The 15,777-nt window shown below is 44.8% G+C and overlaps 1 protein-coding gene across 3 annotated transcripts in view; it reads right to left on the bottom strand.

The window, feature by feature from the left end:
• apba1a (amyloid beta (A4) precursor protein-binding, family A, member 1a) overlaps window positions 1-12,515 on the bottom strand; it is a 195,840-nt gene extending 183,325 nt beyond the window's left edge. For all 3 annotated transcript variants that reach the window (XM_072258095.1, XM_072258096.1, XM_072258094.1), the window contains exon 1: window positions 12,404-12,515. The gene's annotated coding sequence lies outside the window, so the exon portion shown is untranslated. The remainder of the gene's footprint in view (window positions 1-12,403) is intronic.
• Window positions 12,516-15,777: the final 3,262 nt, after the last annotated feature.

Consider the following 15,777-nt stretch of genomic DNA (forward strand, 5'->3'; position numbering starts at 1 on the left):
TCTCCTTCTTGCATGGTCACTCAGTTTTTGAGGATGGCCTGCTCTAGGCAGATTTACAGCTGTGCCATATTCTTTCCATTTCTTGATGATTGACTTAAACTGGACTCCAAAGGATATCCAGTGACTTAGAAATTTTCTTGTATCCACCTCCTGACTTGTGCTTTTCAATAACCTTTTTGCAGAGTTGTTTGGAGTGTTATTTTGTCTTTGTGGTGTAGTTTTTGCCAGGATACTGACTCACCAGCAGTTGGACCTTCCAGATACAAGTGTATTCTTACTACAATCATTGAAACACCTTGACGACACACAGATGATCTCCATTTAACGAATTATGTGACTTCTAAAACCAATTGGCTGCTCCAGTCAAAGTTGCTGGTGAATGCAGCAGGCCAGGCAGCATCTCTAGGAAGAGGTACAGTCGACGTTTCAGGCTGAGACCCTTCATCAGGAGGGTCTCAGCACGAAGGGTCTCGGCCTGAAACGTCGACTGCACCTCTTCCTAGAGATGCTGCCTGGCCTGCTGCATTCACCAGCAACTTTGATGTGTGTTGCTTGAATTTCCAGCATCTGCAGAATTCCTGTTGGCTGCACCAGTTACGATTTGGTTTGTCATATTAAAAGGGCTGAATACTTAAGCAATCAATTATTGTGTTTTATATTTGTAATTAATTTAGATCACTTTGTAGAGATCTGTTTTCATTTTGACATGAAAGAGTCTTTTTCTATTAAAAAGTCATATTAAATCCACTGTGATTTAATGTTGGAAAACAATAAAACATGAAAACTTCTAAGAGGGGGGCAGAATATTTTGTGATAAAGTGCTGCTGCACCTGGACAGACTTTTTGGGAGCCCTGAATAGAGGTGAGGGAGGAGGTAAACAGGCAGGGATTAGTGCCAGGAGGGAAACAACTGGCAAGAGACGAATATGGACAAGGGAATCACGGGGAGAGCGATGCGTGCAGAAAGAAGAGAGTTGGGGGAGGAGGTAAAGATGTGTTTGGTGGTAGGATCTGTTTGGAGATGGCAGGTGATGCAGAGAATGATATGTCGGATGCAGAGGCTCAGGGCTGGTAGATTAGGACAAGAGGAACTCTAGCCCTGTTGAGGGGGCAGGAAGATGGGGTGAGCGTAGATGTCCAGGAAATGGAGGGGATGTGGGTGAGGACAGCATCTGTGGTGAGATGACGGAACTGAGAAAAGAGAGTAGTATTTTTACAAGAGACAGAGTGGGAAGAGAACCAAGGGAATAAGTATAAAAGATGTTGGCAGAGAAAGAGGAGAGAAGTGTCAGAAATGGAGCAAGTGAATTTAAGGACAAAATGGAAGTTGGAGGCAAAGTTGATGAAATTGACAAGGGTGCATGAATCAGCACCAATGCCGTCGTCAATGTAGTGGATTGTAGCTGGGGAGCATGACCAGGGAAGGCTTGGAATGTGGACTGTTCTACGTAGCCAATGAAAAGGCAGGCATAGCTGGGACACATGCAGCTGCCCATGGCTACCTCGAGTCAGGAGAAAGTGGGTGGAGCTGAAAGGGGGAAAAAAATCAAATCGGTGAGGGCAAGGAACACACACACAAAATGCTGGAGGAACTCAGCAGGCCAGGCAGCACTTATAGAAAAGAGTACAGTTGATGTTTTGGGTCAAAACCCTTCAGCGGGACTGGAGAAAAACAGATGAGTAGATTTTTAAAGATGGGGGGAGGGGAAGGAGAAACACAAGGTGATAGGTGCAATTGGGAGGGGGAAGGGGGAAGTAAAGAGCTGGGAATTGATTGATGAAAGATACAAGGCTGGAATAGGAGAGGACAGCAGGCCATGGAAGAAACAAAAGGGGGATGAGCACCAGCAGAAGACGATAGTCAGGCAAGAAGATGATGAGGGGGATGGGGGGGGGGAGCATTACTGGAAGTTTGAGAAATCAATGTTCATGCCATCAGGTTGGAGGCTATCCAGACGGGATACAAGGTGTTGTTCCTCCAACCTCAGTGTGGCCTCATCAGAACAGTAGAGGAGGCAATGGATTGACACATCGGAATGGGAATTGGAAGTGGAATTAAAATGGGTAGCCACTGGGAGATCCCACTTCTGGTGAGGGCGAGGAGCAGTTCTGCCAAATGGAGGAGGGTGGTGGTGGAGGGGAGCTGGTTGGTTGTTTTGTTGAGAAAGTAGAGAGCTTCAAGACCTTCTTCAGGGGGATAGAAATGTATAGGGACTGGACTCCTTGGTGAAAATAAGGTGGCCATGGACAGTGAGTTGATCTCAACAGTTTGAGAGCATGCTGAGTGTTGCAGATGTAGGTAGGAAGGACCTGAACCAAGGGGGATAGAATGGAGTTGAGATACGAGGACATGAGTTCAGTAGGGCTGAAACAGGCAGAGAAAATAGGCCTACCCAGAGAGTCAGGTTTCTAGATTTGGGGTAGGAGGTAGGAAGAAGCAGTGCGGGGCAAGTGAATTATGAGTTTGATGGTAGTGGATGGGAGTTCTCCAGAGTTGATGAGGTCAGTGATGCTGTCAGAGATCTCTCACTATTTAAATAACATGCTTTTTAATTTTTTTCCGCCAATTTCACATTTTCTCACAATATACTCCATTTGTCCGATCTTTGCCACTCACTTAAGCTATCTATATCCTTGTACATATTCACTGCAATTTGCTTTTCCTTTCTTCCTTTGTGTCATGAGCAAATTTAGCTTTTATATGTTTGGTGCTTTTATCCAAGACATTTAAATAAATTGAAAAGAAAAGACCCTGGAAAATGCTCCTTGTTAGATGCCCAAACATCTATCCATTCCAATGTTATCATCACATCAGAAACAACAGCCTCCCTTCCACAGGCTTGGTCTATATTCCTCGCTACCTCAGTAAAGCAGCCAACATAATCAAAGACCCCTCCAACCCCAGTCATCCTCTCTTCTGTTTCCCATCAGGCACAAGATACAGAAGCTTGAAAGCATGCCCACCAGGCTCAAGGACAATTTCTATCCTGCTGTTATAAGACTACTGAACAGACATCTTGTATAAGATAGCCAGTTACCCTCAATCTGTCTAGTTATGGTCTTGCACTTTAGTGACTACTTGTACTGCACTTTCTCTGTAACTGTAACACTATTCTGCATACCATTATTGATTTTTCATGTGTATCACATCCCCTGGTGCCATTCCTCCTCCCCTTTCTCCTACAGTCCACTCCCATCTCCTATCAGATTCCTCCATCTCCAGCCCTTTACCTTTCCCACCCAACTGGCTTCACTTATCACCTTCTAGCTCTCCTCCTTCCCCTCCCCTACCATTATACTCTGGCATCTTTCCCCTTCCTTTCAAGTCCTGAAGAGGAGTCTCGGCCCAAAATATTGACTGTTTGTTCATTTCCACGGACACTGCCTAACTTGCTGAGTTCCTCCAGCACTTTGTGTGTGTTCTGAAATGATCTGTCTCGATTGCATGGAAAATAAACATTTTCACTGTACATGTGATAATAATAAACCAATTTTCCTTTTATACCACAAGGTTAATTTTTCCACAAAGGCCTTGGGTGAGTGACCTTGTCCAATGAAAACCCAGGAGCAGCACTTCCATCAGTCCCACATTATCTGCAAATATGTTACGTCTTCAAAAAAAGTACAACCGATCAAACATGTTGATTTTGCCTGCTTACCTTGAATCAAAGTTCTCTGCTATTTAAAGTTCATTTAATACCTTCCAATATTTTCCCAGTGTGGATTATGATCTAACTTTCCTGAATGAAAGAGCAGCTTTCACTATTTTCCAATCTAACTGAACCTTCCCCAAAAATTAAAGCAAAGCCATCAATTATCACACTAGCTACTTGTGATAAAACCTCCGGATGTAGCTTGCCAGTATCCGGAAACTTGTCAGCCAAACTCAACCAACTGACTTGTAATTTCCTTAAGTTCTTCCTTTCCAACTTCAAGCTTTTTCTGTCAGCTCAAGACTGAAGACCCATATAAAATACCTACCATCTGCATTTCCATTACTAATGCCCCAGACTCATTTTCTAGAGGCCTGACATTCAATATTTTACCTTTTCTCACAGGACCTAAAGAAATTTGTGCTGTCTGTAAAATCATGACAAGGTAGACACAGAAGTCCAAATATCAGCACGTGATGCTCATTAATAAATCCAATCAGAAATTCAGAAAGAAAATCAGAGGAGTGACTTTCACACTCTGACCACTATGTTGGGAGTGATTGAGGTGAATGCACTTAAGCAGAAAGATGAAATGCTGAAGAGGAAAAGGGTCAAATGAAATGTTTCCTTGGGCTGCACTTCCCCCAAACCATTGGAATTGAGTGCCCTGGTGACCACTTCAGAAGACAGAGCCATACAGCATGGAAGCAGGCCTCTTGGCCCTTTAGAATCAGTAGAATCTATTCTTCCCAGATTCCATCCCTACTCTCACCTAAACACAGTTGGTAATTTACAATGGGCAATCAACCTTTGTACTCATAAGGCTTTGGTATCTGCAAGGAAAACTAAAGAGCTGATTGCTGACTTCAGGAATGGGTCGGAGAGTCAACATGTACCAGTGTAATTGAGGGAACAGTGATGGAGAGCCAGCAGCTTTAAATTCCTTAATATTAACACAACAAATGTCACACACTGTTCTGAGCTGTGTAAAAAGAAAGTGCCCAACGTCTTTACTTTCTTAGCTAGTTAAGGAGGTCTGGCTTGTCAGTGAAAACTCCATCACAAAATTTTACAGGTGTACTGTTGAAAGTATGATGACTGGTTGCATTATTGCAATTCGAATGCACAGGAACACAAGAAGCTGCAGAGACTAATGGACTCGATTCAATACATCACAGGCACATCCTTCCCCACCATCGATAGTAACTACAGTAAATGCTGCCTCAACAAGCCAACAGCCAAACATCCCCAGCACTGGAATTAGAATATTAATTGTCATTTAACTATATACCGTCAAACGAGACAACTTTTCTCTGGACCAGGGTGTAAAGCACCCTAGTACATATAACACACACTAATTTAGGAAAGTAAGAATTAAATCTACAACTGAATAAACAAAGTAAGGTAGATAAATTAAATATTGTAGAGTACAGAACAAATTATCCTGAGATACTTTGAAAACGGCGAGGCAGGGGGTTCTGAAGCCCAATGGCCTGAGGGAAGAAGCTGTTTCCCATCCCAACCATTCTTGACTTTATGCATCAGAGTCTCCTTCCTGAAAGATAGAAAATCAAAGAGGGTGCTATATGGGTGGGTGGGATGCTTAATACTACCAAGCGCCCTGCATATGTAACGCTCCTGACAAACGTCCCTGATGGATGGTAGGGAGACCCTCCATGATCCTCTCGGCCATTCTCACAGTCCACTGTAGGGACTTCTGGTCCGATGCTTTGCTACTCCCATACCAGTTGTGGAAATGCAGCTGGTCAACGTTCTCAATGGTCATAGTACTGAGATACAGTGAAAAACTTAAGTTGCACACTGTTCATACAGATCAATTCAGTACACTGTGCATTAAGGTAGTACCAAGTAACAGTTTGCAGAATGGAGTGTAATAGCTACAGGAAAAGTGCAGTGCAGGAAGAGAACGAAAGATTGATAGATCAAGCCCATCTTATTGCTCTAGGAACTGTCTCATAACAGTGGGTAGAAGCTTGTCCTTGAGCCTGATGGCATGTGTTTTCAGGCTTTTGCATCTCCTGTCCAATGGGAGAGGGGAGAAGAATGTGCAGGGTGGGTGAGGTCTTTGATTCTGTTATGTACTTTGCTGAGGCAGTGAGAAGTATAGATAAGAGTTCATGGAGGGGAGGCTGGTTTCTGTGACGTGCTGAACTGTTTCTTGCAGTCACAGGCAGAGCTGTTGCCAAACCAAATCTTGGTGCATCTAGATAAGAAGCTTCGACAGTGCAAAAATTAGTAAGGGTCAATGGGGACATTCCTTAGCTTAGAGACATTGGTGAGCCTTCTTAGCCATGACATCAATGTAGTTGGACCATCTGGTCATGCCATCTTTCTGCAGGTAGTCTGGTAACCTGAAGCCCCATGCCACTAAGTTCAAGAGCAGTTATTTCCCTTCAACCATTCAATCCCTGAACCAACCAGTAAAATCCTAATTGCAGCAGTTTTAGAAACACTATGACCACTTTGATTACCTTACATTAAAATGGATTTTTTGTTCTAGTTCTGCCTTCCTTCTTGTAAAAACATTAAATTTATATTTAATTTTAGGCTTTTCTTGTGAATGCCACTTATATGAATCTATGTGCCTATTTTTCATTGAATCTGTGCATTCACATACTTGTGCATATGACAATAAAACTCCAATGACACTGGAGCAATGGGTGAAAACCCACCACATACAAACTCCACACGGACAGCACCTAAGATCAGGATTGATGGAAATGTGAGGCAGTAGCTGGCATTGCTCTGGGTTAGAGTCACACATCTGCCAGATGGAGCAAATATAGGTTTTTGCCCTTGATGAAGATGCAGAAACTAGATGCATGTCTAACCAGAATCAGGTTCATTATCACCAGCATGCATTGTGAAATTTATTAACTCTGCAGCAGCGGTACAATACATGACAATATAGAAAAAAAAACTGAATTACAGTGAGGTATACATGTATTAAAAAGTTAAATTAAACAAGTAGTGCAAAAACAGAAGTAAAATAAGTGAGATAGTGTTCATGGATTCAGAAATTGGATGGCAGAGGGGAAGCAGCAGCTCCTGAATCTCTCGCCTTCAGGCTTCTGTACCCCCCTGCCAACGGTAACAATGAGAAGAGAGCACGTCATGGGTGGTGGGGGTCCTTACTGATGGACCACCTTCCTAAGGCACCACTCCTTGAAGATGTCTTGGATACTACAGAGGCTAGTGTCCATGATGGAGCTGACTAATTTTACAAGTTGCTGCAGGTTACTTTGATCTTATGCAGTAAGCACACCCCACACCCCTCCCTCCCCACATACCAGACAGTAATGCAGCCAGTCAGAATGCTCTCCATAATACATTTGCAGAAATTTGCGAGTGTTTTAGGTGACAAACCAAATCTCCTCAGACTCTTAATGAAATATAGCTGCTGTCTTGCCTCCTTTATAGCCACACTGATATGTTTGGACAAAGTTAGGCCTCAGAGATACTGACACCAAGGAACTTGAAATTGCTCACTCACTCCACTTTTGATCCCTCTATGAGGACTGGTGTGTGTTCCTCATCGTATATTTTAAGTCCACAATCAAAATTCCAGTAGTTTAATGTTCATTGTGACAGGGAGATCAACTATTCCAAATTTATTTTTATCAGTTGAATTCAAATTTCCCAGCTCCCATAGTGATAGGACTTAAACCTATGTTTTCAGATCAATAGTCCAGGCCTCTAGACTCCTGGTGCTATCATTTATGCCCTCATACCCCTTCACAGAGGCAGATGAAGTATTTGGGGGGGGGGGGGAGAAGAGAGAGCTAATCAAAGGAACCCAGAGAAAGTCACTCTTTGCAAAGAAGACTGGGATGTACAAGCCATCCATTCCAGCCAGCAGGACAGCATGATTAATATCTTCACTAGCCCGGATACCCAGATAAGCAGAAAGGTGAGAGGCTTGTTATTTTCATTGTATGTTTACAACCAAAAAATGTACGATCTGGTATCAGCAACTATTAGTCAGCTGGGTGACAGAGACAGGAGACAGGGAGCTTCGGGAGTGTTTGATCTGGTGCGTATTTGAAGGGAACCAGTCAGATCACTGACATGTGCCGTGAAATCTGTTGTCTTGTGGCAGCAGTAAAGTGCAATACATAAAAAAGTGCTGCAAGTTACAACAATAAATATAAAAAACAAGTAGTGCAAAAAGAGAGCAAAATAATGAAGTAGCATTGGTGGACCGTTCAGAAATCTGAGAGCGAAAGGGAAGCAGCTGTTCCTAAAATGTTGAGAATGCACCTTCACGGTCCTGTATGTCCTCCCTGAAGGCATACAAAGCGGCCGCAAGTGTCCTTAACGGATGCCGCCTTCCTGAGGCACTGCTTCCTGACGATGTCCCTGATGATGGGGAAGCTGGTGCCCATGATGGACCTGGCTCAACCTACAACACTCTGCAGCCATGTCTGATCCTAACCATTGAAGTCTCTGTACTAGACCATGACACACCAGTCAGCATGCTCTCCATTTTCGTAGAAATTTACTGGAGTGTTTGCTGGAGGTGAAAGGCCCAGAGATCTTATGGTGGAATACATTCTGTTTCTCACTTACAAACATGGTTGCCTAATTCCCAGAACCATCTTTCCAGCTCTTGGCCACATTCCCTCTTTCCACCTTCCCCCAACCTGTACATTTTAGGCCTACATTTTCCCATGGCAAAGACAAGTAACCCAGTCCTCGATCTCACAACTACCCAACCAGACCTGTGAAACATTAAGCTTGCCTTTAGAAAATACCAGCCACTTTCAAACAAAATGACTGAAGTTGTACATTAGTATTTGTAGTATCATCTATTCCCTTCCCCGATTCCACTGATCTGCTGAGATTCTCATCAGTTCCAGATTCTTGCCGTTCACTGCTCAGCTTCCAAAAACCTCAGCTCATTCATCCATTATACCTTGGAGCTCCTTCAGTGATCCCCTTGCATTTTTAAACACCCTCTGCCTTGTGTACAAATTACAAGCTTTTCATCTTTGAACATTCTTCTTCACATATAGCTCTCCATTCCTCCCCAAAAGGAAGCGTGCAGGCAGAGACTTGCCTGCTGAGTTCCTCCTGCATTTTATGTAAGTGGAGGCTGCTTTAAAGGTGACGTCATTATGATGGGGCTGTGGAGTTGACAAAATACACCAAGGAAACACGAGTCAAGATTAGTTGGATGACAAAAACTGATTAAAAAAAATGAAGAGCAGGAGACCCAAGAGTCCACAGAAACACCAAAAAGAAAAGCACAAGGAATAAATGTCCTCTTCACTATAAAACAATTTGCAAATGTACAGCTCATTTAACTAAGTAAAAATTCTCCCGTTCTCCAAAAGATCAACAAGAAAAAAAAAATCAACCCACATTGATATCAAGGGACACAAAGAGAATTCAGGGCAAAGAGTTAAAGTTTGGAGGAGAAGAGAGATGAGGAAGACTAAGGGAGAGGTATTGAGACCCGAGACCTGAGACCGTGGCAGCTGAAGGCACGGATACAGTATTAAAAGGTCGAGGGATGGGCAATAGGCCCGATTTGGAGAAGTACAGAGATTTTAAGAGTTGAAGTGATGAACAACTTTTTAAGAAGATGAACTGAAGGAAAGATTAAAACTAAAGCAATAAATGAACTGCTGGAGGAACTCAGCAAATCAAGCTGTGGGAACAAAGGAAAAAAGAATTGTCGATGTTTCAGGTTCTGATGCATGATTTCAACCAAAAACGCTGACAATTCCTAACCCATTCCCCCCCACTCCCACCACAGATGCTGCCTGACCCCAGAGTTCCTCCAGTTTGTTTTTCAAAGGATTCGAAGTACATATATTATCAAAGAATGTACAAGTTATACAACCTTGAGACTTGCCTGCCGAAAGAACCCAATTAAAAAAAAGACTAAAACCCAATGAACAGAGAAAAAAAAACACATAAATCATGCGAACAATAAAAGCAAATAACTGTATTCTGAACCAAACTGGGTGCACAGACCCAGAGCAGCCACTGTAGGCCCACAGCCTTGGTCTCAGCTCATCACACAGCAGGGCAAATCACTGCAAAGCTCGCAGACACGAAGTGTGTAGCAGCCAGAACAGTCTCATAGCCTCAGCACCACGGGGAGAGGTGTAAACCTCACGGAAGAGCAGGCAGAATCGGCGTGGCCCTCACCTCCGGTCCTGACTCCCTGCCTTTTTAAGTCTATCTGGGCCAGTGTTAAAATCGTCCAAACAACAGGCTGTTCCCCCACACCTAGATCCAGAATTTTGAGTCCAGATTGTGGCATCTGCAATCCCTCCTAATTTAATTAAAACAAGTTCTACCTGTCAAGCAGGATGACCTCAGTAATGCAGGGAAACGACAAATAAACAGGCCTTTTGACCCATGCCAACCATCATGCCCCTACTTACACATCATATTCTTATTTCATTTTATTCTCCCCACATTCCCACCAACTTCTTCCCCCGCCCACCCCCAGAATCCACCACTACTCACCTACGTAGTAGGGGGAGTTTACAAGGGACAATGAACCTCCTGACCCACAAACCTTTGGAAACCAGAGCACACAGAGGAAACTCACAGGAACAATGTGCAAAATCTAGGTAGACACCACCCAAGATCAGGACTGAAAACAAGGCTCTGGTGCTGTGAGGCAGCAGTTCTACTAAATACACTGCCCTCCAATCCCAAAATCATTGTAGCTGATGCACAGAGAAGACAGACAAAGATCATCGAAATTTGCAAACTTCAGTCAGTGAATTCAACTACACTGGTGGTGGGTGTGTGGAAAGGGACAAAATTTAAATGAGATTAATACTTCTTAAGCAGTTTAGCAGGTACAGAAGGTTTTACCAACACTTCATTTTCAGATGCCCCTGTTGAGAAGTTGCTGGTGAACTCCATCAGGATTCAGCCAACACTTTCTGAGATCGCCACAGCAGACAGCACTCAGGCTGAGGGGGAGGTGGTGTGCATGGAGGGGTTGTACAAGACAGTACTGTATACTGCACAGAAGCGATGTGTGAAAGTCAAAAAAGGAGACAGAAGTTAGGATGAACCAGGAACGGAAGCTGCAGAGTTGCAAGTCCTCGTGATGGAGCAGATCTGTCGTAAGAGGTCCAGAATGGGCTCAAACCCTGCAGCTGGTGCAAAACATTTACATGGAAAATTCCTGGGGCTGATGCGAAGGACAGATGGGCACCAGCCACAACAGCTAATCACTCACAACCAATCTTAAGCCTTTGCCTGGTCGGTGTCACAGATTCAACCAGAGCCACCAAATTCCAATTCTGGCTGTTGTCAAACACCTTCTTAAGGAAATGGCAGCCCATCCGGGACTGGAAAAGTCCAACAGCATAAAGGGTGTGCAGGGGGTTAAGAGAGGTAGTCTGGGTCACATAGATGACCTCGTGTCTACTGGTATCCAGGAAGGAACCGTTTTTGGCGATCGCTCATTCACTGCACCTATGAAATGCTGGTAAGTGCAGGCCACCTATTTAAGTTCTCTCTCCTTTTCTGAGGTGTCAGCTGTGACTCAGCGGATGGCACTCTGTCACACTCTGGTGGGTCCAAGCCCCCCACTCCAGTACAAAAACCTTGGCTGACCTCCAGTGGTGTCAGAGCAGCCATCTTTTGGAGATGTCTGCTCAGGGAACATAAATCCCATGCCACAAGAAAATACAAGAGATTTTCTCGGGTGCCTTGGCTAATATTTCCCTCTCAATCAGCAGAATTAACAGAGTTTATTCAGTCAAAGCTATTTGTGGGAGCTTGCTGTGCACAAAATGACTATCATAATTCCCACATTACAACAGCAACTGCACTTAAGAAATATTTAATTCTGAAGCACGTTTAGCCGTGACAATGCCAAAGGGATTGCCCTTCCTTGGAATCAAATGCAATCACGTCATTCTTGGAATTAAATGCAATGGTTAACTTGTGCAGAAATATTAGGGGAAAAAATAAACGCCTCTTAACACTACGCGGGTTATTACATTTTGTAAAAACATTTTCAAGTGCCTTTCAGATTATTGCTTTATTCACTGCTGTTAAAGTAATAGCGCAATTGAACCAGTTATATTTGGTTTATAAATCATCTTAGCACACTTGCCCATTAAATCAAACGAATTTCTACACCCCAGTACTAAAAGGCTTAATGCGAATTGACGGACAGGTTATAGGTTGACGTGGACTAGACTGTGGGTAAAACGTTGCTGATGTTCTACGATATCTTCACTCCCTAGGTTGAAGATTTTATTTCTCCAGGACGTACTTCTACACAGGGAGAAAAATTACGCACACTCACAGACAAACTGATGATTTTAAGAAGCTTTACCCTTACAGCCGTAGGCCTGGCAATTTAACCTCAAGATGCCACATCAACCTAACAAAGCATTACTGCAGCACTATCTTCAATAAACTGATTCGCCACAATAAGATAAAGCACATCCTGGATGTTCCAATCATTGCACAATTCATGAGAAGCAATAAACCAGACTGGACGTGCATAAATAATCTTGTCCAACAAGGAGGAAAAAGAGGTAAAGACTGGGCTTTTCAATTTCTTCTAATGCAATGCCAATGTAACAGGATTTTTTGCTTTGCTTTAAATGTTTTTGGGTGCAATACAGATTCCAACCCCACATCACCTTTCAGCATCTGTCGCAAACCTATTCTGCAAATGAAAAAAAATTAAAGGACGTTCTGTAAAGATGTATTAACACAATCTTGTTTGCACCTACCTGTGATATCTAAAGCCCCACAAGCTCGGGATTCGATTGCATTGCGTGCAATTTGCACGTTTGCTTGCAATGCTTCAAAAGCTTTTTTTGCGTGCCGACTCTCCGCCTTATACACAGACACGCACAGATTTTGCACAGTGAATGACGTTCCCTCTCCAGCAGGAAGTCGTCCCGGTGCATGCAGCCGGCTGTCGAGGAAAGATGCGCGTGCGCTTTGCAGGCGGCGGCCGGATTTGATGTACGCACGCGCTTAGTGAACAGCTGCCGGCGGTAAGGTGAGTGACGGCCTTGAATCCAGCGCGCAATCGCGACCAGGAGAACCTGAGACAGTTACACCTCCGTCCCGTCTCAAGGATCAGTCCAGCCCGTGACCCGAGCCCAAGCCTTCCCTCCCGCTCCATGGTCAATTCAAACCCAGACCAACCCCAGCTAAACAAACTCTGTTAATCAATTTAACATCTTCAGGTGCTTAATCAATTTATTGATCCTCTGAGTCTAATCAACCTTGATGATTCTGCCCAATTCAACCACCCATTCATCCACAGGACACTTCTTTGCCTGACCACCTCCCTTTCCAATTCTTCCTAATATCCCTGCCCACTCCACTCTCCTCAAGGGCCTGTCCAACCTCTGACCTCTCGCAAAGGATGTACACAATCAGCACCTTCACAATGTCAATCCAACCATTGCCTTAAACAGAAGGTGACTGAGCAACTAATATACTACCAAAGGATCAATCCTGATGTCTCTTGGGGTTAATTCAACTACAAAAATCATTCAACAGGGCCTGGTTTTCTATCATTATGGACCTCCTCAAGGCCTAGTATTAACTGATGTGCAGGGCCACCCCAACTACCTAAGCGTCTTCCAAAGTGTTGGTGCGACCTAAGAAACATCTAAAGCGGCATACACAAAATGCTGGAAGCATCCAGCAGGTCAGGCAGCATCTAAGGAAATGAATAAACAGTCTTCAGGACGGGAAAGGAAAGAGAAGAGCCAGAGTAAAAAGGTGGGAGGGGAAGGAGGCTAGCTAGAAGGTGGAGCCAGGTGGGTAGGGCAGGTAAAGGGCTGGAGAGGAAGGAATCTGATAGGAGAGGAGTGTGGACCATAGGAGAAAGGGAAGGATGAGAAGACCCTGAGAACGTGACAGGCAGGTGAGAAGAGCTAAGAGGCCAAGGTGGGAAATAGAAGAAGAGGGGATGGGGAGGGAAAATTTCTTGCTTTAACCAGAAGGAGAAATTGATATTCATGTCATCATTGTGGAGGCAACCCATAAAGAATATAAAGGTGTTGCTCCTCCACCCTGAGGGTGGCCTCATCTTGGCACAAGAGAAGTGATGGACCAACATAACGGAACAGGAATGGGAACTGGAATTGGATTTAAAATGTTTGGCCACCGGGAAGATCCGCTTCTGGCAGATGGAGCAGAGGTGCTTGGCGGAAGCGATCCCTCAATTTACAACGGCTCTCACCAATGCTTTGGGAGCACCAGACACAATAGGTGACAGGTGAAATGTTACCTCACCTGGAGGAACGGTTTGGAGTCCTGAATGGAGGGAAGGGAGGAGGTGAGTGGGCAGGGTGTCACACTTTGGGTGCTTGTAGGGATAAGTACCGGGAGGGAGGTTAGTGGAAAGGGACAAATGGACAAGGGAATCGCGGAGGGAACGATCCCTGTGGAAAGCGGAGAGTGGGAGAGAAGGTGAACGTGTTTGGTAATAGGATCCCTTTGGAGGTAGTGGACGTTGCAGAAGCTCATGGGCTGATAGGTTGGAACTCTATCCCTGTTAAGGCGTCAGGAAGATGGGGTGAGCACAGATATCTGGGAAATGGAGGAGATGCGGGTGAGAGCAGCATCAACGGTGGAGGAAGGAAAGCCCCGTCCTTTGAAGAAGGTGGACAACTCTAATGACCTAGAGAGGAAAACCACATTCTGGAAACGGGTGCCGTGGAAATGAAGGAACTGAGAAAAGGGAATGACATTTTTACAGGAGACAGGGTGGGAAGAGGTACAGTCAAGATAACTGTGGGGCGGTAAGTTTACAAAAGATGTTGATTGGCAGTTTGTCTCCAGAGATGGAAAGTGGTAGATTGAGAAAGGGGAGGGAGGTGTCAGAAAAGGACCAAGAGAATCTAAGGGTAGCGTTGAAGTTAGAGGCAAAATTGATGAAATTGACAGCTCAGCATTGGTGCATGAAGCAGCACCAATGCATTCATCAACATAGTGGGGGAAGCATTGGGAAGCATTACTGGAGAAGTCTTAGAACATGGACTGTTCTACGTAGCCAACGACAAGGCAGGAATAGCTGGAGCCCATGCAGGTGCCCAACTCTATCCCTTGGGTCTGGAGAAAGTGGGAGGAGCTGATGGAAAAATTGTTGAAGGTGAGGACCAGTTCTATCAGTTGGAAAAGGGTGGTGGTGGAAGGGAACTGGTTGGTTCATTTATTGAGAAAGAAGCAGAGAGCTTTAAGGCCTCCTTGATGGGCGTAGAGGTGTATAAGGACTGGACATCCATGGTGAAAATGGGGCGGTCAGGGCAAGGAAACTGAAAGTTACTGAGGAGATTGAGAGTGTGTGAAGTATCACGCATGTAGGTGGAAATGAACCAAGGGGGATAGAATAGAGTCAAGGTATGAGGGCACGTTAAGAGGGGCAGGAGCAGGCAGAGACAATGGGCCTAACCAGACAGTCAAGTTTATGGGAAGAGAAATGGTGGTGTCAGATTTGAAAGGAAGGTTGGGTGTTCAGAGGAGGCAGGGTGGGAGGAAGATGGAGGTTCCAAAGACCCAAGCATGGAGCCTAAGGGACCAGGGGATGGAGAGTGATAGTGTGGGAAAGGGAGCCTAGGAACCCAGTGGCAACAAGGGAAGACTCGGCCTGGAAGTGTTGGTGGTCAAGGAACGGGCTGGAGCTGGAGCTAGAGGTTGCGCAATTTTCAGTTGGAAGGCATGCAGGATCGTAGGAACTGGTAATGACAGCAGTGGAATCTGGAGTATGGATCCTCTCGGGGATGTCGGAACCAGGACTGGTTATAATTGTCTCACTGATCTAGAGACATCCAGTCATCAGAAACAGAGTTGGAGCCGGCGGGATCCACAGTCTGGAGTTGGGTGATCTTCCAATCCCTTACTGGACACAAGGAAGGTGAAGAACTGGTGGTTGAAGGCATGGATCTAGTGGAGCATGAAATGTCAAAGAGATCCATAACAGGCAGAGGAGAGAGGGGCCTGGAGCTGTGGCAGAGACTGGGACAGGACCACCAGGTATCTCTGCATAGCAGAGAGGGTGGCACATGGAATTTGGAGGGAGAAATGGTCAATTAAACCTGGGATCCTCAGTGGGTCCAAACCCAGAGACCTGAAAATGGATCTG

Source organism: Mobula birostris, chromosome 5, assembly GCF_030028105.1.
Source record: "Mobula birostris isolate sMobBir1 chromosome 5, sMobBir1.hap1, whole genome shotgun sequence".
Classification (NCBI taxonomy): domain Eukaryota; kingdom Metazoa; phylum Chordata; class Chondrichthyes; order Myliobatiformes; family Myliobatidae; genus Mobula; species Mobula birostris.